Genomic DNA, 23,368 nt, shown 5'->3' with positions numbered 1-23,368 from the left:
TACAGCTCTTGAGTTAAGCATCACTTCCTCCAGGAATGCCTTCCCCGTCCTCACTATCACCACTTTCATCCTCACCAGTCACCAAACCCAGACTGGTTTGGAATTCCTGCCATGGCTTCCCATAGTTCCCAGGATCTCCCCTACCAACTGCCTATCTTCCCCCCTAGACAGCAGCTTCATGCAGACAGCCACTGTGTCTGCCTTGTACACCAGCCCCTTGCCTGGCATACAGTAGATGCTGACTGAATTTTTAAAATAAGTGCATGGACAAATACTTACGTGGCAATTGCTTATAAAGACAGAATGTTTCTAATAGCTTGCTTTGAATTACATTACTTAAAATATATAGGCATTTTGCTGAAGGTCTGAGCAAAAAGGTAGATTACTTTTTTAAAAGTTCACATTTGGAATTAATTTTTTAAACCAATTTGCATGTTATTCTCACTACCCTACATCATTCTTGGCTATACCTGCAGGCATGGGTAATGAGGACACATGTTCAGACGAATCGAAGATTAAATCATGCTTGCCACATGTAAGAAAAATGGATTCTGACATTTTGTAAGGATTTTTAACAAGGATTGGGACAGGAGAGGATTTCTAATTAACCCTCCATTGCCTAGGAAATTACACTCATCACAACATTCGCTCAGAAAAGGTATTTCTTGATTATGTCGGGTTTGAATAATGAAGGGCCAGCCCAGTGAGTGAGCTCGTGTGGGGGCAGGGAGCAAACGTGGCACCATAACTCCTACAGAAGTGATCCCATCCCAACCTCACAGGCTCTTCGTGCAGTCAATGTTATCACCATCGCTTTTATAGCTGGAAAAACAGACTCAGAAAAATGGAATCTTTTTTCCAGGATCCCATAGTCGATAAGAGCCGGAGACAGGATTTGAGTTCAGGTCTGTGCGAATCCAAACCTTGCTTCTCATAGCCCCTCCCTCCCTACACATCATGGCTGAGGACTGTGGGGAGAAGAATCAATAAAGTCAACAAGACTAACATGGCACAGGGGTCAGAAGCAGACAGGAAAGTGAGGCTCAAACCCCAACCCTCCCGCGAATTATGTTTCAGACATATTACTTAACCTTTGGAAGCCTCAGTTTTCTTGACTGTAAAATGGGGTAGTAATTGTACCTATTTCATAGGGTTGTTGTAAAGATCAAAGAGATAAACGATGTAGGCCATTGGGGACACAGTACAGCACAATGATGCCACAAAGAAGGACTGAGCCCCAAGAATCAAGTGGCCATAGGACAAGGGATGGGGTGGCGATGCACCAGAGGCCAAGCTGAGCAGGGGTCCAAAGTAGGCTCACTCTGCGTAATTGCAGGCTACTAACAGACCTAGCACAAACGGCTCTTCATTCTTTTAAGAATTCATTTAAGAAACCACCAACGCTTCTATTGGCATTGACAGAAAATGATAGCATGTGGGGAAACATACACACGGGTGACTCAAAAGTGATTCAGAAATCTCAGGCTTTAATTAGAGACATTTTAGAAATACTTTATTTAATTTGTTTTGCCCATCTTTTTCATGTATGTGCAAGAGTGACCCTATGGAAAGCTATGTCTAAATAAGTATAAGAGAACTCTTTCAATACGTAGGAAAATTCTAAGCAATGAAAATATAGTCAATCATAGTTTATTGGCAGTAATTTTTTTTGAGAGGTACATAAAAATCACAGTGAATTTTACAACCAACGGCATTTGAGATTTGATGAAATACAATAACTCACAAACAGACATTTGGTATATGAGCCATTTGTGAGTTTCAGCTGCCTAAAAAAAGAACGCACCCTTAAGTATAAAGGACTGCTCTCATTTGTGTCCCTAATATTTATGTCTCCAATATTTCTCAGAGTCAGTTTTGCCAGAAAATGAGGGTGCAAAAAAGATACAAGGGAAGAGGATGAAAAAGAGACAAGCGGTAGGTGGAGTGTGGGGGTGGTACTAGAAGCCAATTCTGTATAATTATCATTTGTACAGCAGGCTAATTCTGATAGGAATAAATAGTTAGAAAGGGGACCTCAAGACACTGTAAAATCCTCATTCATCAAACAATGATGCTTTTGTATTTACCACACGTTTTGAAAAGAAGGTAGATTTTGAGTAACTGACAAATTTGCAATGATTGGAAATACAAGCCTTTTCTGGTTAGCCTCAAATAACCAGAAGCTTTGAAATCTTAGATATCCCAGTTAAATGAGAGTTGATGGCAGTAGCTTAATTTCACGAGTGGCCACAGTCTCCTTTGTTACGGCTCCCATGATCTCGAATGCCCTTGCTGCCCTTTGTGCCCTTTCAACGACTTCGTTTCACCACCAGCACATTGGTACCTCAAGATTTAGGAGGACAGCCCGGGCCGGTTTGGCTCAGCGGTTAGAGCGTTGGCCTGCGGTCTGGAGAGACCCGGGTTCGGTTCCCGCTAAGGGCACGTACCTCGGTTGCAGTTTGTCCCCGGCCCTGGTTGGGTCGTGTGGGTGGCGACCACTCGATGTGTCCCTTTCACATCGATGTTTCTCTCTCTCTCTCTGTTCCTCTCTCTCCCTCCCACTCTATCTGAACAAAATATCGAAAAATGTCCTCGGGTGAGGATAAAAAAAAAAAAAAGATTTAGGAGGACTGGGAACCACTGTGAGAAGTCAGGACAGATTTTGAGAACATGAAGGACCTTTTTATCTTTGCCGAAAAGAACCTTGCACAAGTCCTCCACAGTCTTTTGCTTCTTTCCTGTGCTTCCTTTGACCATAAAAGTATGAGAGATTCAAACGACAATGGATATCTTTATACATAAGATCGATGCGTGTGTTTTTGATATTTGATGGCTCATTTATACCACAGCCAAGGTGTTGACTCCCACCTCCCAGTCTAGAATAATTTGACTGCACATGACAGGAACTCAGGACCTGTTAAAACAGAACTTGCCCTCTGAAGGAAAAATGTGCTCCAAACACAGGGGTAAAACACTGTGACCCACCCACAGTAACTTCCTCTAAGTCCAGGATTCTGGATTCCGTGCTCCCATGGGAACTCGGCTCCTTTCCTCTTCCTAAGGCTGGACTACAAACCTTCTCACTCCCTTCTTTGCAAGTTCTTATTCTTCTTTTGCTAATCATCAATAATAAAACACTGCCATTCTAACATTCCATTCTTCTCTGAAAATTGCTTATGTTTTTTATTATAAATTGCACAGAAATGACCCCAATGCCATTTCCTCCCTCCAGGGACCAAGACACCTTATTATCTTTGATGTCCATGTTATCAACAGCCACTGATCACCTACAACTATGTGTAAAACCGGATGCCTCATTCCAACTTCACCAATAAATTTGTAGCATCCATCTGCGGAGACATGGGAAGTCCTCCCTTCTGTTTGTTATGACAGAGGCCACTGGTGTTTGCCAACATCCGTGTCCTCCTCTCTTCTCTGACATATCCTCTGGTCTCCTTTTCCTGCAAGGAAGGTCACACGAGATTCGTTTGCACCAACGGAGTGTGGGCAAAGTGACCAACACCACTCCCAGGCCTGACACCTAAACCTCCTGCATAAAACTTCATGCTTTCTCTTCTTTTGCCTATTGGCCAGATACTAACAACCTAGTGGATGACTGTGGGGAGATTGGTCAAAATGTCACCAACAGTTACAAGATATGGAGGGATAGGAGCAGGCCCTGGGTGACACTCATGATGAGGGAACTCTGAGATGGAAGAAGCCTGGTTGCCTGAATGTTTATGTGGAGGAGAGCCCCCTACTGATCCATTTGAAAACACAGCATGAGTGAGAAATATACCTTTGTTGCATTAAACCTTTCAGATTTTTTTTTAATCCCCACCGAGGATACTTTTCCATTTATCTTCAGATAGAGTGGGAGGGAGAGAGAGAGAGAAACTTCGATGTGAGAGAGACACATCGATTGGTTGCCTCCCACATGACCCCAACCAGGGTAGGGAACCGAACTGCAATGGAGATACGTGCCCTTGACCAGAATCAAACCCGTGAATCTTTGGTCCTCGGGCCGATGCTTTAACCACTGAGCCAAACCAGCCAGAGCAAGCCTTTGAGATTTCAAGGTTCACCTGTTATAATAGCACTACTCACTCTATTGCTGAGAACTCTTTTCTAATACAGAGTTTATATGTGCATAGATAGCTTCAATGTTTCAATTGAGTTTCAGGTTTTTGAAAAGCAATAATCTGCCTCTGAATCAGGGGGAAATGCAATTTGCCAACAGTGGTCACAACTGCAAGGAGTTAATATAAAGTCCCCAATTAGATTCAAGGGCCTAATCGGGCAGTCCCCGTGGAGCTAATTTCTTTCAACAAGCCAACGCGTTGCCAGCTCCCAGAAAGCTTGGTCCATGCTGCCTTTCAGTTGAGCAGATGGGGGTTTTGATATAAATTGTGTTGGCATTTGCTGCTCTGAAAATAGATTTGCTTTTGCCTGCTTCCAAACTGTTTTAAAAAGCAACAGTCAACAAGTTCCATTCCCTCCCTTTAGGCAGGTCAGCAGGGCCAGACCTGTGTTTTCTATTAAAAAGCACAGAAATAATGAATTCAAGCATCTCGGGCTTGTGGGGGCTCTTGGGCATTACCTTGGCCTATCAAATGTTGAAATCCCCTAAGAGCATTCCAGTTGGAGAACCCAAATTGTTTGCTCACCCTCTTTGATGGGGAGCTCACCACTTAACAAAGTAACGCACTCCAGCGTTGAGAAGCACTGCAGTTAGAAGGCTGAAATGGCCTCCAGAAACATGAGAGGTAGCTCCCCCAAAATGCAATCCCATCTCTATATATTGACCCTTCGAGCATTAGAAGACAGAATTGAAGGCTAAATACAAACTTATCTTTTTTCTTATCTCTGTCCCAAAGCCCTCTCTCCTCCATACAACATAATTCCTAGGACCCTTCCTCAGAACATATTCTAGCTCATCAATGGCCTATGAAAACGGAAGGACCAGGAGCTGGCTACAAGTCTGACACATAGGGAGAGGACTGGGGTTAACGCCAGTGTGCTCAGAACATTAGGTTCTCGGTGAGCTGGGCTCTTTGGATGGAGTGTGAATTGCCTCGAAGGACAGTCAGGCGCTCCTCAGCTCCACTAAGGTTTACTGTGGAGAGAGAAATGAAGATAAGAAAGCAAGAACTTGGGCCTCGTGGAAACCCTGGAGTGGATTAGCACCAAAAAATGACTTGAAACTGCAGGGTGATGCCGGGTCCAATGCAGTTCTAACTGCTGGGACACCTTACCTGCTCCTCAAGGACCCCAGTCCTGCCTGGACGGCTGCTGCTCCCGGCCCCGCCCTCCAGCTGCCAAGCCCGCCCTTCCTCATGCCTTTCATCATCTGCTTACTCCCTCCTGGCCCACAGTTCCTTATGTCCGTGATGCCTTTCAGCTGCTCTGGCCTGCTTCCTCTGTGAGTGTGTGGTTTGCGGTCTTTTCTCAAAATACTCTCTGTGACTTAAATTCAAAACTTGCACGGGGGGTCGGGGGAGCTTGATATTTTCACTTAATCACCATCAACCCAGTATGCAAAGTTTTATCAGCAGGTTATCCTATCAGCCACTGGCCAGACCACAGATCGGTTCAAATACCCTCCTCTGACCCATCCACAGAGAGGAGAGGGCGGGGCCACAGGGCAGAGGGCAGCCGTTGGTACAGAAGGAACTCTGTGAGGGCCTCTAGCAAGATGGGCCTACACTGGCTCGCCTCGACTTGAATCACATTCGCGCATCCAAGCTTGTCAGTGCTTTTGACAGCCACATCACACGGTAAGCCTCCCAGTCTTTGAAAAATCCCAAAGTCATGTTTTCACAAGCTGCTACTAAGCCACCAGTCACCACCCTGCACCTACCTGTATGTACAAATCTTTGCCTCGCACAGTTCATCTTGGCGTCAGAAGATCTCAGGCCTGAAAGCTTTCATCGGTTCTCTGTGCCTCAGCAGAACCATGAAATGAGGAAGCAGAATGAGGGGGTTAGAGTCAGCAGCCAGCCCTACTTTGGCCAGAAAAACTGTTTAACAGATTAAATTCCAGGTAAGATGTCATCAGGACAATGGTTTCTGAAACAAAATATCATTTGAAAAGTAGGGAGGCCAGGCCTCCCTTGGACTCTGTGCTCAGGGCTGGGTCTCATTTTCCAGTGCATTGAACTGCATAGAACACACCATCTTCCACCCCCTCTTGGTCAAGTTGAAGTCATGGGGACACTCCCTCGCCCTGTCGCTGCTCCAGCAGTCATTAAATGCAGCAAAGAGCTGGAGAAATGATTGCCAGCCTCCTTGCTCCAGGAAGTAGCAGTCCGCTGTGCCCTTTCCCGCTCCGGGCTTGAGCCAGCACCAACCCAGCATGCCTGGAAGGGACGAGCTGTTTCTCCCTGGTGCCATCAGACCACTGGAGGCAGAGGGACCAGTACAACTGGCTGTTGGCAGCTTCCAGGCAGGAGCTGAGATGCCCCTTCACCTAGCTGTCTGTCTTGTCTTTAATAAAGCTAAAATAAGGCAGAGGTGCATTGTAGAAGTGTAACAGGCTATGGATGGCTTTTTTCCTGCTGTGTCTGAGTCTTGGCTAAAACCTCAAACGAAAGACAGTGGGTGACAAATAGTCCATGTTCCAGAGAATGCTTGACACATTCCGATGCCACCTCCCGAAAGATGGCAAAGCTGGATCTGAGCCCCTTTCTCTGTTCAGGCTGTGTAGAGGGGGAGAGAGAAAGGGGGTGATTTCTACCCTCACAACCACCTGAGGGGGCCCCAGGACCATGCAGAGATTGAGGACCGGGCTGAGGGGAGACTAGCTTCTTACTGCCTTAGACGGATGTGTGCGGACTTCCAGAAACTTGTAAAAACGACTCCCTCATGTTAAAGGAGCAGACAGGAGTGAGATTAAACCTGTGCAATGTGAGTTGCAATTTTCCCCCTAGTTGTTGGTCTTTTTTTACTTTGTTTATGGTATTTCTGATGTTTATGTAGTCATATGTATCAATTATTTCCTTTCTAACTTCTGGATCTGCCTCCGGGAATGAAGGTAAAATGAACCCTGCCGCCCAGGGCTGAGGCTGCTGTGATGGCCGGGCAGAGGCTAGGGGTTGGCCGCCAGGGTGAGCGGCTCACTCACCTTTCAGCAGGCAAGTATGCACTGTCTGCTGGGACAGAGAACCTGCTGACGTCCCCTGGACTCGGGTCATCTCAAAAGGACCCAGCTGCAGAAGGCTGTGGAAGGGATGGAAGGGGGCAGGACCAACGAGGTCCGCCGGGGGTCGGGCAGGCCAGAGGAGCTCAAAGGACCCAGCAGATGCCCCTCAGAAGAGGCAACCTTAGGAAACTGCCCTGACGAAGGAAACTGGAGAGCTGAGCGAGAAGTGCAAAGACTGTGGCTGCAGGAAGAAGCCTCTGTTTTCATGTCCCATGTCCTGCCCAACCCCAGGAGCCAGAACCAGGGGAGTAAGGGAGGGACCAGGGAGAGGGATGCAAGGACAGTGGTCGCACAGAGGGTGCTCCTCCTCCCTCTCTGTGGCTCCCTGAGCTCCACACTAGGCTGGAGCTCACCGGATGGATGAAGTTTCAACTTGCATATCAAATTAAAGTTTTCAATATAAATTGGATTCGATGTTCAAATAACTCGAGATGAGACTTCCTTTGAAAGCCAGAAAGTGACTGGAAACTATGAGAGTCACCAAGCGAGTGAAGGCACTGGCGGAGAAAACCGTGTGCTCTGACCAACCTGCTGAGTCCAGGACACTGGGAACAGGTCGCGGGGTCTCAGCATGTAATCCTCCTACGCCTTAGACTCCTCCCCCGTTAAATGGAGATAATAACACGCACCTCCGTGAGGTGTTTTGAAGGTTAAAATGAAAGTGTTTGTGCCAATGTATAAAGTGTCTGGCACTCGGGGATGCTCAGCCAACGTCTGCGTCGCTGAACGGGGGTCCCTCCCTACAAACTCTGAATGGCAGACTTCTAGAACAGCAAAGCAGGAGAGGCTGCGAGAGCCGTAGTCCACCATCCTCACACTACGCACAACGAAACAGTTTCCGAGGCTGGGGTCCAGCTGCCTGAGGTTGCCCCGTGGGTTAATGGCAGAGTCAAAATCAGGACCGCAATCTGCTGGCCCCAGGACCAGCCTTCTTTCTGCCAAGCCCCCTGGGCACTCTCATAATAAGCTCAGTGAAGGTCTGTTGAGTGGTTGATTGAGAAGTGACGGAGGCCTGGCCCTCCTGGCAGTGCCGGGAACTGCCCGAGAAATGAGCGCCCTGGCACCAGTTGTCACTCACCCGGCAAACCTGTGCCAGGAGCTGTGCGGGAGCTGGATATAGATCAACCACCAGCTCTGTGCTCACTGAGCTCCCAACCTCAGGAGGGAGGCAAGACTCTGGGATTCAGGAGGCTTCACAGAGGGGTTCACGAGCCTGTGCAACAGATGGGAAAGGATGGAGGTGCACTTGGGTTTTCCCTGCCCCTTTCTCCCCAGGAGACCTCTCTTGTGAAGGTGTCCGACTCTGAGTTCCCTGGCTCTGTAGTCAGGATGGCAGAAAGGCCTCCCTCCCCTGCCTTCTGCCTCCAAGTACCCCTCACACTGCACACCCGTCAAGGTTCGTAGCAAGAGCTTTCTTGACACAGATGAAGAAAGGATCGCGTGGGAACGTGTTTGCCGACCACGGGTTTGCACATCTCTGCTCGTTTCATAATGTAACAGTCCTGCCGATCAGCCCTTCTCATCCCTGCCTGATTCTCTGCCTCTACATCTTTACAACAGGGACTCGGTGGTGACTGGCCGCGAGAAGGGGTGACTGTGAGGCACAGGGCTTCGCTGTCGAGCAGCACCATTCCCCCAGTGATCTCAAAGGAAGAAGGACCCGAGCTGTCGTTTTTACGACGTCGGGGCATTCAAACCTGAACTCCGTTCCATGTAAGTAATACCAGGGATGAGTACTTGCCCTTTCGGATATAAAACCAATTAAAAACAGCCAAGGCAGGACAGTGGCTTGAATGTGTCAAGGAGATAATGCCCGGTGATGGCTAATCGTGTCCCCTACCTGCAGCCGGCACAGCTTTCTGTGGCTCTCCGAGCCCAGTGCCCAAGGACCGGCCGCTAGACAGCCCCTTCCAAGCCAGAGGCACTGGGAGACAGAAGGCGAAGGGCAAACTGGGAATCGATGAGAAAGAAACTGTGAAAATGAAGATGTCTTTTAGAAACAACACACCTACCCTTACCCAATTGTCTGATAATTTCAGGTAGGATAATGGTCCAGTCTTAAACCGGAGACTGCGGATCAGGGGTCCATAGATCAAATCTAGTCCATGCGTGTGCTTTGTTAGGTCAATATAACGTGTATGTAATTTGACTTAGTTGCCAATATTAAATAAAAATCAAAATATTCCACACAAAGATCTAACTTCTGGGTTTTATTAAGAACTTGGAAGATCTCAAAGATTTCAATATTTAAAAAGGAAATTATTATATGACAAAAAGAAAGTACTGGAGAGTTCTTTTATAACTTCAGCATACAGAAGGCTTTTATAATTTGGACCCAGGATCCAGAAGTTAGAAAGGAAATAATTGATAAATTTGACTACCTAAAAATAAAAACACCATAAACAAACTAAAAAAAAAAAAAAAGACCAACAACACACTAGAGGAAAAACTGCAACTCATATTGCCTAGACATAACCTCTAATATATAAAGACTTCAAGAAACCAATAAAAGATCAACAGCCAGATAAGAAATAAGCAAATGAAATAAACTGACAGGTCACAAATAGCAAAATACAAGTGACTTTAAGTACTGAAAATATGTTCAGCTCCATTCATCATTTTTTTTTTTTATCCTCACCCGAGGACATTTTTTCATTTTTTGTTCAGGTAGAGTGGGAGGGAGAGAGAGGAAGAGAGAGAGAGAGAGAAACATCGATGTGAAGGAACACATCGAGTGGCTGCCACCCGCACGACCGACCAGGGCCGGGGACAAACTGCAACCGAGGTACGTGCCCTTAGCGGGAACCGAACCCGGGTCTCTCAGGACCGCAGGCGGACGCTCTAACCGCTGAGCCAAACCGGCCAGGGCATCATTTTTTAAAAACATGTACTGCGATGCCACTGTCCATGTGCTGGGAGGGCGAGAGTCCAAAGCCTTGACCACACACCGCTGGCAGCCGGCGGGAGATCGCAGCTCCTCCTCCAGGAAATGCAACAACAACTCTTCCAGCCCGGTCTGGAAGCCCCTGGCTTTCAATCACACATCCCAGGACTAGTTCCCTGGGGAGTTTCCTACCTGGATTCTGAAGATGGAAACGAGAACTTTGGGTCCTATTGGCATTTAACTGATCTCCAATAATTAGGCAAAGGTTCTGGTTAAACATCAAAGGTTTCCTCAGTATCCCTAGCTGCATGTGCTCTCCTGTTTCTTACTCAGACAGAGGAGGAAGGGAAGCAACAGCCCAAGGGAAGGAGAAAGTCTAGCACCACTGCAAGCTCAGCGCGCCGGGAGCCCAGCTTCATGTGCGTGATCTCGTATCTTCCCCTCCCAAAGCCCAAGCTCATCGCCGTCCTCTTCCTGCAGGGGAGGAGACGGAACCAGAGCAGCCGCGTGACTTGACCTTCTTTGACAGATGTGGGCAGGGAGGCGCTGAACAAAGGAGCCACAGCTTGGGTTCCTGAGAGGAAAAGCTTATTTTGATGTGGGTCATTTTGGTTGAATGAATAAAAGAAACTTGGAAGCTAAGGGTGTCCCGGTCAACGGCTGAGACATCTCAATCACATTGTAGCAGGATGCCATGCCAGGGATTGCATTGTGCTTTTCTTTAATCTTCTTCTTTAGGGAGAGAGGTGCCAAGGCCAGTCTCAAATGGCTGCTCCGTGTAAAGGAAATAGCAGTGGTGAACCCCCTAAATGCCATTTCTTTCTTGGATTAGAGGAGAAAGCGTGACCTTTTGCACTGTGTAAATCATTGAATTCCTGGATAATGTGGTGGTGGGGGTGGGGGGTCAGAAAGGACCTCAAGAGGGACACAAATTTCCTAACACAGTAGTTGGGGGAGGAGTCAATCAATCTATTAGAAAACAAAAAACTAACACTGTGCTCTGAGGCTGTCAAGAGGTTCTCACTGGGTATTTGGTTTCCTTCTCCCCACACCCAGAATCATATTCCTCTCTTGGAAGTTCGCCATGAGAGACACTAGGATCCTTGCTGAGCTGACCCTCCTCGTTAATGGAACCACTTGTGGGTAGATGTTGTTATCCTTGGCAAGGGAATATCTTTGGAAACCAGGGATTAAAGTGAAAGGCCAGTACTTTTTCTGTAATTAAGGATCATCCCTGATTTATTTCTTCATGGAGTCCTTCGTGGAGTATCGGGTTGTGATGGCAGAAATTCCCAGAGAAGGGTGATGGGGAGGAAAGCCATTCAATGGCCTGGGAAAGTTGGGTTGCTTTGGCGTCTGTCTGCAGCATCTCTTCATCCCAGATGCCTCTCACATGACCCCTCGGAGCACTGCTTTGGGAAGAAACAACTCTTTCTATCTAGAACTGTGATGCAAACTGGTTTTGTGGGATGCTCTGATCACCGACTAAAACCACGAAGAAAAGGAGAGGGTAGGCAGGAAGCAGTTCGATGCTGCAGAAAACCCACATTCCCAGAGTCTCTCCAAACTCAGACTTGTGTTTCCTTCCGCCATTACTCAAAGTCACTGACTGGAGACGCTGAAATAGTGCATGTTTCTGAGACAGTGTGACTTCAGTTCATCAGACCTTGCTACATCAGAGCCCTCCTAACTCGTAAGCTATCTAGTTCCCTCTTTCCCTCTGTCGTTAAAGCAGAAAGACAAAAAGATAAGAAACCAACCCCACCTCAGGGCTTTGGACAATAACTTTTAGTAGGTAACTTGGACTTGACATCAATAATAAGGAACCATAAGCATTGATGTGCAGAGTTACAGGCCTGAGGTCCTTTAAAATCCTCAATCATAAAACAAACAACAGATATGAGTCTTACACTCTACTGGAGTAAGAAAAAGAACTCAGAACTAACAAGGGCTGAAACCAAAAGGGTTTCTGGATAAGCATTCATTAACCAGAACCAACCCTGCCCCCAGGGTTAGCAGTTAACAGAAGTGGCACTATAACTTCCCATTCCTGAAGGCATATCTCTTGGCCATTATTCAGTGACATAAAAGGATCGGACCACATAAAATGCACAGAAGACTGATAGTTAAGACTGACAGTCTCTAGTTAAGACTATCACCAACTGGCTACATGTCTTTCCTGTGCTCTGGCCCTTGGAGGATTCCCTGTAAGGCAAGCCAGCTGAATCAGCAGAGGTTGACCTTAGACGAGAGGTAGCAGGGCCCATGCAGTTGGAAGAGGGAAAAGGCATTTTTGAAGGACAGACCATGATTAAAAGTATGTCAGTGGTGAAGTATGTTGTTATTTTCCTTGGATCTGGTGACCCTATCCCCACTCTTCTTGGATAGGGATTGGCTGTTCCCTTCTCTAAGAAGAACTTTTCCGTTCTTCTTCATGTGTCTAAATTCTATGCACCCTTAAAGGTCCAGGTCAAAAGTCATATCTTTAATCTCTCTTCTATGAATAATTTCTTCACTGAATTATTCCAGTGCTGATTTGTACCTCTATGATGATTCTTATCACTATGCCTTATATTAAAATATTCTATACTGAATTGTGGTCTCCTAGACACAGGCTAAATTCCACATTTGTGTACCTGACAAAGCCTACCAGAATGCCTTGTGCAAAGTAGGTGCTCAAATTACTGTAGAATGAATGAATGAATGAAATCCCATAATATCTGGACATAGCAAAATTACTCTGGTTTAACCTAAATACTTCAAATATTTTTATTTTGAAGTTCTTGCTTAGATCCTCTTATAAAAACACTGGAATAATACCATTCCAAATTCTCTGGCTTCTTTAGTTATGGAGCCCACATTTGATCACTTCTTTACTTTCTGACCGTCAGATCTTTGATGAGTGCCGCACATGATGCTCTTCCCATCACCCTCAAACAAATGTCCCTGACAACATTTCAGCCCAAGCCTGCTAGGAAAATTTAATTCCCCTCTTTTAGCCCCACCTCCCAAGAACCGGAAAATAAGACTTAGGGAATAAATAACTTTTGTTCAACACAAATAAAGAGGGAAACAATACCCCTGGCTTCTTAAAGCTGTATGTTAGCTACACTGCAGAAAGTATCTCATTGATATTAATGTGCTTACAGCTTATTACACAAAAATTAATTAGAAGTTGAATAAGGCCAGAGCTCAAAATTCTGCATGTCTAATTTCCCTGTCAAAGCAGCTCATACAATGAATAGCTAAAATTCTAAGAGCATTAGTTTATCATGGCACAGCATACAACTCCATTTAGGATTACCCCTTTAATAGGAAGTGGCGGGGGGGGGGGGGCGCTCCGTGGTTTTATGGGTGCTCTACTAACATGTCATCTTTGGGGAGGGGAGTTGGAGCTAAATGAACTTAATACTATTTTACGATTCTCAGCTCAAGCTTCAACCCCTAGGGAAGTACCCAGTTATTTCCAAACCACAAATGGCCCATCTCAGGCAAGATGGAGAAAATTGCTAGAAGCCTCCACAACCTCGGATATCCCTGCAGACTCACGAGTACCTGAGAGGGAGGAAACCCTTGCAAATCAAGTCAATCGGACGGCTACCTCTCAGCTCCCTCCCCACCTCTGGAGTTAGACATTAGCAAGTAACTTCAGCCTCTGAGCCCCAGGTCCTCCCACCGTATTTACCTTGTAGGACTGCATCAAGAGCCAAGCGAGATGACGTGAATGTGGCACCTGGCACAGAGTAGATGCTCAATCAACGCTCTCCCCACTTCAGACAGAACCCGAGGTTTCAGTCCAGCAGTTGTGTGGCTCCATTTCTTTCCCCACAACACAAAATATCCACAATATCTTCCCTGTCCAGTCTACTGGACAGTGAATTCTTGAAGGAAATAGCTGTGTCTCATTCATGTCTGTGTTCCCAGCACCCTACACAGGGACACGGGGTTAGTTGAGAAATGTCTGGAGAACAAATGAACTAGATAATGGACAAGAAGAGCCACCAGTTGGTGGGGGCTTACCACTAGCACTTGACACACTGTAGCTCATTTCATCTAATCCGCAGCCTCTGAGGGAGATATTGTCACCATTTCACAGTTAAGGATACAAAAATCCAGAAAGACTTGGTATGGCGACTCCACAGAGGCTATACAAATAATAGGTAAACCCTAGGACACTGCCTATATTCCACCTTTTAAAAAAGTACAAATGAGTATTTACTACGTGTCAAGCACGGAACTAAACAAACCCTACACATATTATAATGTAAATGTTACAACCCTGTAAAACAAGGGAAATCACAGATGGGGAAACTGAGGCTCAGAGGATTAAGTAACTTGCACACGGTTCTTGGCCATTTCAAGTGGGTCCACCGGGTGTTAAAAAGGAAAGCCAGGACTCAACTCGGCGTCTCTGCCTCCAGGCCCCCACGTGCCCCTGAGGAAATGGATCAATGATGACAGGAGGGGAGAGGGAAGGAGAACGAGCAGGCAGAAGGAGAGCGTGGGGGAAGGGGAGTGAGAAGGAAAGATGATCACAAACACCGCGACTGTCTGGGAAAGTCCGACAAGGCCAGATCTTCTCTGATCTTCTGCATAATGGCCGCGGTGGGGACCCAGCTCATCTGCCAACCTGCGGTTCCCAGCCAGTGCTTAAAACACCGAAGGGCAGGCCTCTGCTTTGTGCTTAGCCCCAGAAGGGCCATAAGGAGGGTTTCCTGTTGGATAGGAACAGGGCTTTCCGATGCCCACCCATCCCAGGACCCCAGGCTGGTGGCCATGCTCTACTGGGGTTGGCATCATAGGGGCACTGCTTCCCATTGCTCTCTGGGGCAGCGACGGCTTCTTCCTCGGGTTGGCAGCCCATGAAGCTGGCCAGACCCAGTTCCCTGTTCTGCAGGTTCACTCACAAAGGCCTTCTAAAACCACCGGTGCTCTAGCCACAGGATGCCGGGCCAGCCCTGTGGACATCAGGATAGACCATGCCACTGCTCTCCCCAGGCCAGCCCTGTGGGCATCGGGATAGACCATGCCACTGCTCTCCCCAGGCCAGCCCTGTGGGCATCAGGGTAGACCATGCCACTGCTCTCCCCAGGCCAGCCCTGTGGACATCAGGGTAGACCATGCCACTGCTCTCCCCAGGCCAGCCCTGTGGACATCAGGGTAGACCATGCCACTGCTCTCCCCAGGCCAGCCCTGTGGGCATCAGGGTAGACCATGCCACTGCTCTCCCCAGGCCAGCCCTGTGGACATCAGGGTAGACCATGCCACTGCTCTCCCCAGGCCAGCCCTGTGGACATCAGGGTAGACCATGCCACTGCTCTCCCCAGGCCAGCCCTGTGGGCATCGGGATAGACCATGCCACTGCTCTCCCCAGGCCAGCCCTGTGGACATCAGGGTAGACCATGCCACTGCTCTCCCCAGGCCAGCCCTGTGGGCATCGGGATAGACCATGCCACTGCTCTCCCCAGGCCAGCCCTGTGGACATCAGGGTAGACCATGCCACTGCTCTCCCCAGGCCAGCCCTGTGGACATCAGGGTAGACCATGCCACTGCTCTCCCCAGGCCAGCCCTGTGGACATCAGGGTAGACCATGCCACTGCTCTCCCCAGGCCAGCCCTGTGGGCATCAGGGTAGACCATGCCACTGCTCTCCCCAGCCGGCACCGTGCGCTTGCTTGAGCAAGGACTGACTTGCAGAGCCAGGACGACGAGGCGTGGTCCTCAGAGGAAAGAGAATGGGACCGGGACCAAGGAGTCCTGGGTCTCTACTTGTATATGTTCCATTAAGCAAGTCCCCTTCTCTCTCTAGGACAGAGACTGACCAACTGTGGGCCTGGGGCTTGATCATCTCTTTTAAGCTTTATAAACTCAGTCATGTAGGTAGAAGGTTTTTCATTATAGATAAGGAACCTGTAGCTCAGAGAGGTTAACTGACTTGTACAGTGTCACACAGCAAAAGAAAAAAAAAATAGGAAGTTGGGATGTGACTCTAGGTCAATGTGGCCTTGAAACCTATGCTCTCACCCCTGTGGCGGCAGGGGCTCTGCTCCCTCACGTGTAGGAAGGGATGGTGGTCGTTATCTTGACCTCCCGTGTTTGGGGCAAGTCTTTCCCTTAAGACAACCTCTCTCTTTGGCACTCACTGAGCTCTCAAGTGCAATGTCAACACTGGGAGTCAAGATCATTATGTCGTTCCTCCCCCATCTCAGGCCTCAGTTTCCCCATTGTGAACCAAGGGAGCCAGATCAGTGTTTCCCAACTTCCACCTTCATGATTTTATATTCCATATACTAATACTTAATGTTTGACTTTAAATCAAGTCGTTTTAAAAATGTTAACACCACCCTAGGCAATAACACACGTGAAACCAAGGATCGAATGCACCTATTATATTCTTTCCAAATACACCACAAAATGAATTATAATTAAACTATAAATTGTTCATTCCAGTGACATCTAGGAGTGTCTCCTCAGAGGCGAGCCAGGCTTGTTTGGGGAAATGCTGGACTCCATGACTTCTAAGCTTCCAGTCATCTCTTGCTCTGTGAGTCTCGGCCCCTGTACCCCTGCGTGGATGTGGGGGTGGCCTTGGATCTGCGTCATCTCCCAGCTGTGTGCTCTGGTCCTCCGTGATGGTGCCAGGCTGGCACGGAGGCAGCTGTGTGATGGGAACCTGGACGACAGCAGGTCGGCAGAGGAGGCAGAAGCTGATCTCGGATAACCCAGAGCATGGTTTCCAGCTGGTAAGCAGCCAGAAAGGGGAGTGTTTGGGACACTGGGCTGGGGACATGAAGAGGTGGAGAGCACAAAAGGGGCAGGATCCCACCAGGCGATGACCCCTCCACCAGCAGCCACAGCATCACACCCTAGTTCTGGCTTCCTACGGTGTGAGGCCTTCAGGGACAACAGCATCTTCGGGGGGCTAATTATGGGGCAAGCCTTTACTGCACACCTGCTCTGCCCACCCCGTACTATCTGGGATTGCAGAAATGAATCAGAAACAGTCTGTGCTCTGAAGAAACTCTCGCTCTAGTCAGTGTCTCATCCTATCCACACCTCACTACACTCTCAGTTACTAGAAGACAAGAGCCTGATCTTACCTCTGTCACGCCCAAATCAACTAGTGCCAAGACTGGTACAAAGTATTGCTAAGATGCACTTGATGAATGAACTATTAATCCCTGAGAACTCCCGAAAAGAATGTGGCCCGTGCATTTCCACCGCTCTCCGTTTCTTGTCATTGGAGAAAGTCGGGGAGCTCTCGCTGCCGTGGCCCCTCCCACACACCCACCAGAGTGCAGAAAGGAAGGGGCACCCGCCTCCTCTCTCGCGGTCCTGATGGGTGCAGACAGCTGGGAAACAAGTTCAGGTGCATTCCTGGAGAAGGTTATTCATGAGATCCTTCCCCATCAGACACATTTCCCAAATTTTCTAATTGGCCCATGATAGATGTCTGCAGTGTTTTTGATGAGGCTCACCTGCAGTGCTTTTTTTCTCTAAAGATAGTAGGAAAGCTACATGTTTTCCAAAAAAGCAAATAATTGTCAGACAGCATCCCAACAACAAAGAGGAGCAGAATATAGTTCAAAGAAGGCAGGCAGCTTGCAGGCAAGGGACATAAAAGATGGGGGAAGGAATGCCAAACTCCAGCACAATGCCAGCTCCCCTCCCCCAACACCACTGACCCCTCCACCCCAAACCTCCATGACTCAGCTCCTAACATTCAAGACCTGTGTCTGCCATCAGATCCCAAACTCTCTGAGCTCCTATTATTTGTACCCAGTGGTTGGGTGTCAGCCTTACCTCCCCACCTCCCTTACCTTCCAAATGTCATTAAGCACCAAGTTCTACAAGCATCTATCTCTGGAATCCATGCCCTTCGCTCCTTCCCTGCAGCCACCACCTGAGATCAGTTCCGGTCATCCTGCTACCTGGACTCTCATAACAGCTGCCTAACTACTTTGATTCTTTAGTCTCATAACAGAAGCAAATCTGATCACATCACCGCCCTGTCACACATTCTCCAATGGCTTTGCAGAGCACTTAGAAAAATTCTCCAAGTCCTTTTGATGGTCTGCAAGAGCCTCCATGATCTGGCTGCTGCCTCCCTTTCCAGCCTCATCTCAGTCCCTTCTCCCCTTAACTTGCTTTGCTCCAAATCCATCAGCCTTTCAGTGCCCTAAACATGCTCTGCTCTCTCCTGCCATCAGACTTGACATGTGCTGGTCTCTAGCTGGAACGCCTTATCCCATCCCCTCATCTCCTAAACCACCCCTATTCCTCCTTGGATAAGAGTTTTAGCTTGGACAACACTCTTCCAGTGAGCCCTTAGCTGAGCCCCAGATGAGAGGTGATCAGTCCCTGTGTCATGAGCCTTGTGGCACGGCTCATTCCCCTTTGCAAATGCTCTTCCTGCTGGTAATTCTCTCTGGGTCTAGCCTCCCTCCTAGAGGGTAGGCTCTCTGACAGCAGGCACCATGGAGACCTTCTCCATGGCCAATCCTCTGCCCCCAACACGCGGCCTCCCAGATGGGAGGCTCTGGATAGACATTGATGAGTTGAGAGGTTAAGTGATAGGCTGACTAACTGATTAATTGAAGGCATTGGGCTTGGTGTCAGAAAGTCAGAAGAAGGTTTTAGAAAAGATACCGGGGTTCCTTTCCAAACTCTAGTCTATAACCACAAGCTATATGACCTGAGCAGATGACTTCACCTCTCTGAACCTCAATGTCTTCATCTTTATGTTCATGATAGGAATACCTGCCCTTCCTGACTCATAAATGTTGTACACCCCAAAATGAGGTATCGGTTGTGAAGATGCTTCACAAAATGAAAATGTGCCAAGCAGGGCAGACCCAGAAACACGGCTATGCTCTGGAGTAAGTCTCTTCTCTGGTTGTCTTCTTACCCCAACGGAAGAGAACATGCTCCACCTGCCCTGCCCTCCTCTCCATCCCTTGAAACATTTCTGGGGCACCTTAGGATTGAGCTAAAAGCCTCTTGATAAATAATGAATGGGACACAATGAGCAGGCGGAAAGCCAAAGAGACTTACAGGAGACAGAAGAGAAACACCCTAGCCACATCCACACAAAAACAGCCCCCGGTCCTCTGTGTCTCTGGGGTCCTGTAATGAAGGGGAAACACCCTCCATACATGTGGGAAGAGAAGAAAATGCTATTGATGGCATGTGGGTAGAAAATGTTCCTTGGTCTTTTAGATGTCCCACAACTCAGTGGCTTTCAGTTGCTTCCGGAATTCAAATGAGCTGACAAGGTTGTCTGGAACCGAAGCACCTTTGGCTGCTAATGTGATGGTTTTTCAGAGTGCAGATCCCAGAGCAGCAGCGTCACCTGGGGACTTGGTAAAAGTCAGATTCTCAGACCAGAAGCTCTGGATGGGGCTTGAACAGGTGATTCTGCGGCACACCCGGGCTGAGACCTACTATGCTGATTGGCCAGAGAAAAACGACAGCGAATGGGAGATGGGATGGAGACTCGTAGGTGTGGGAATTTCAGACCAGCTGAAGGAAGATTTGATGTCAGTTTGCTGTGTGCACATGTCCTTGATTCCTTTCATGGCCAAAGTGGGAGGAGGGGCTGGGACTCCAGCAGAGCTGTCAGCACGGGGGCTCTAAAAGCAAACAGATATTCATACCTGGACACCTGGCTGCCCTTCTTCCTACCCATTACTTCTGGAAACCCCGGCTGCAGGGATGGGTTTCACAGTCCCTCCTCACTCTAGAGGGTCTCACAGTCGAGAGAAGGGAAGATTATGAGTGAAGGGGCACAAATGTGTTGACTTTTAAGCATTTCAGTGCTTATATTTACCTCCGCCTGAGGAGGAGAGTCCTGCACTGCCGTTGCAGCCTCCCACTCCCTCCGTTACAGAGAAGAGTCTCACTTGCTTGGGGAGGGACTCAACCCATAGACATATGAAGGGAATCGGGAACATATGGAGGGAAGAAAGAGGCAGAAAATCCACGCACATTATGTGTAGTGAGATTTGGGGTTTGGGGCAGAGAGGGGAGGTGGGAGGAGCAGTAGATACACAGAAATTGGAGGGCAGGGAAAAGGGACTTTTGCCAAGCGTCAGGGTAGATTATGATGAGCATCTTTGGTGCCCCCAGGACATGTAAGTAATGAATTTTAGTTATTTTTTAATTTGAATTTAATTACTTTAAAATTTTAATTTTGATTGTTAATCCTTGGATACAGCGATGTTCCAAAATTGGATCATGTTTGGATCACGTGCTTCCCTAGTTACATTCGGGTCCCGCGGGTGCTCTGCCGATCACAGAACCACTGCAGAGCGGTGGGACAAGGCGCTGGCACAAATCACTCTGCCGACGGGCAGGGAAGGCCTGTCCATGGGGGAGACATCGACGCTGGGCACAGAGACCAGCATCTCTCAGTGGATATTGTGAGTGATAGGAGTGCAGCCCGACAGCCTTCGCCTCAGTTGTAGGAAGGATTTATGACTAGCCAACGGAACATTTCTGGGTGGCTGGAACAACTAGTAGATGAAGTTTGCCTCCTTCGTGCCCTTTGCCACCACTCACGGACACGAGCTCTCGTCCAGAACCCTGGTCTCCCACTCCAGCTGCCTGGATCTTTGGAAAATCACAATGTCCCCATCAACGTCCAACTTCATCGGCGGTGGCGGCAGCATCCCAGCTCTGCTTTACTAAGAGCTGGGCCAGGTTTAAAAGACAACTGAGAGCTAAATAACATGTCATTCCCACTTTACAGATGAGGAAACTGAGGCCCAGCTGATACGTGATGGAGCCAGACTGAACCCAGGTAAAAAGGGTACCAAAGTCCATTCTCTCATCTACAAGCCCTACTGACCCTCCTTCCCAGCTGTCATCACACTGTCCTGTTTCCTGTCCCCGACACGGTTATGACGTCTTAAGTGAAGAGGTTTCTTCATTTAGGTCCTCACCCCCCAGCACAGTGCCTGGTACATACCAGGTGCTCAGGAAATGTCAGTTTAATGTTTAATAATGAAAGGAAAGAGCCCTTCCCATGTCAGGGAAGCCTGCCCTACGCGAGGCCCTGTCTTCCCACCGTGTCTGAGGTATGAAGTGAGGAACGGCACACGGAGCCCCTGCCTCCAAACAGCAACCCCACTGCATGGCAGCCCACCCCGTAAACCTTCGTCATCTATGTCTAAAAGTGTTTAAAAAATGTCTTTGACATGAAAATATCCCATCGGGGAGCTATCAGAAACACCAGCATAGCACGTTGGTTAGGAATACACATGCAGAAGCCAAATCCTCTTGGTTCTAATGCCAGCTTAGCCATGTCCTAACCCATGGCCTCAGATAAGTTAGTCCACCTCTCCGTGCCTTGGTTTCTTTATTTGTAAAATAGGCATAATAATGTCTACTTAGTAGAGCTGTTATGGAGATCGAACACATTGGTGTTGATAAAGTGCGTAGCATAATGCCTGGCACACAACACTGCCAAGTGTGCCCTGGATACATAAGTCAGGCAGGGATCAGATGGAAGACAGCAGAGTCATAACGAGGTCCCTTATGAATAGATGAAAGGGCCCGAATGAGGGGGTGCAGAAGTTGTCTGAAACAAAGTTTCCCACCTTTATAATATGTCCATGGCTGCCCCTGACTGTTGCATAGCTCTTGGGAAGGTCCCAGCACTCAGGAAGTTCCTTTCTGTCTGCGCCCCTGCAGCCAGGCAGGAAAGGGGGGTAGGGGAGCAGCCCCACAGAGCATGTCGGGGCACAGGTGCTGTGGCATCCTGGGCTCTCGGGGGGCCTGGTCTCCTATACCCATTAGCCCTGGAGAAGCCCTGAGAGAAGCTCCGGGCTCCTAGTCTGGCCCCAGGACCCCCATCCCTCTCTACTGAATCCTGAGTCGTTTCTCTCCAATTCAGGGTCGAATATGATTCCAACTTTGGAGTCAACTAGACTTGGGTTCAAATTTCAGCTCTGCAACAGGTTGTGTGTGTGACCTTCAGTAAGTAACTACCCTCTCTGAGCCTCAGCTTTTCCAGCTTAGAATGGAGGTAGGGTCATAACATCCACCTTCAAGGGTTTTTAAAAAACTAAATGAAATGGCAATGGTCAATGCTGGGGCATGGAAGCTGGAGCATCACAGGAGCTCTGTGAAGGTTTGATGAATGAACAAATGAATGAATGAATGATACACAGACCAGAGTCTCAGACTCACAGGACTCATGGTCTCCCCCGTTCCATTTAGAGAGGAGACTCCAGCACTGGATTGCTTCCTCCCCTTTCATCCTTGCCAAGGCCCCTCTAGGAGCCCAGGGCTGTTTAAACCTGAGTCATGGGAGGATGGGAGAGCTTGAACATACTGCCCACCACCCAAGAGCACAGCTGAGCACTTAGGAGGTGACAGGGAGTGATTCAAAGTTTCGAAGAAAATCAATCTCTGTTAATGAAAGATCAGGGAAGACAGCACCTGAATTAGTCCCCATGCTTTGTTAAATCTGGAAGTCACATTGAGTAAAACACTAGCGATTGAAGAAGAGATTCTTTCTTCCTTTCTCTTTTACAGACCTTCAAGCATCATTCAGGTTTTGGCACTTGCAGATTAAACCCACCATCTTTCCAGCATCCTGGAGACCCCAGCTGACACGGGGTGGGCCAGCGATTTGCTCACCAAGGGAAGCTGATGTTCCCAAAGGGGAAAAAAGGGCGTGTGATTTACATGGCTTAATATACTCATTAAAGGTTTAATTGGAGTCACTTTGCCACTGATCCTCCAACAGCCCTCTTCCCCCCCCCCCATTTAATTAACAGAGTAACCTTTAGCTTCACAACTCATAAAGAAAGCCAAGTATGAAAGAGGGAGCTGTACCCACTCCCCTGTCTTGATCCTAGCAGGCATCTTATAACCCTGGTGGGATTTGTTCTGGGGGGCGCCAGGCTTCAGTCTGGAGTATTTAACATCCTTGGGAAAAAGAGACTGCAGAGTCTGAGTCAGCCAGGCCCAGATTCAATCCCTAGCTCTGTCACTCACTGGCTGTGACCTTGGGCAAGATACTTACTCTCTTTAGCCTCAGTTTTCTCATCTGTAAAACTGGAATAATTAAACGGATAATTCAGAGGTGGTTTTGAGGTTCAAAGAAGTGTCACATTGGTAGTGAACTTATCACAGTTCCTGGCGCATGGTAAGCATCCAATTAAGGCTTGCAGTTTGCTCTCCCATTATTGTCACAACTACGGAGTGTAACGAGTTTGGGGGTAGCAGGAACTGGACTGCCAAGGGATCTCCCAAATGATGATAAATTGTTGTTTT

At 48.1% G+C, this 23,368-nt stretch overlaps 1 long non-coding RNA gene across 1 annotated transcript; it reads left to right on the top strand.

Moving 5' to 3' along the window:
* The first annotated feature begins 5,357 nt into the window (after window positions 1–5,357).
* LOC118628347 lies at window positions 5,358–22,760 on the top strand. The gene is made up of 7 exons (XR_004959282.1): window positions 5,358–5,422; window positions 5,622–5,777; window positions 5,890–6,043; window positions 8,762–8,914; window positions 16,535–16,827; window positions 20,835–20,885; window positions 22,625–22,760. It is a non-coding gene; the product is annotated as an uncharacterized LOC118628347 (long non-coding RNA).
* The last annotated feature ends 608 nt before the right edge of the window (window positions 22,761–23,368 follow it).

This window comes from Molossus molossus, unplaced genomic scaffold, assembly GCF_014108415.1.
Source record: "Molossus molossus isolate mMolMol1 unplaced genomic scaffold, mMolMol1.p scaffold_m16_p_13, whole genome shotgun sequence".
Lineage (NCBI taxonomy): Eukaryota > Metazoa > Chordata > Mammalia > Chiroptera > Molossidae > Molossus > Molossus molossus.
This window is presented reverse-complemented; position numbering and strand designations above follow the sequence as displayed.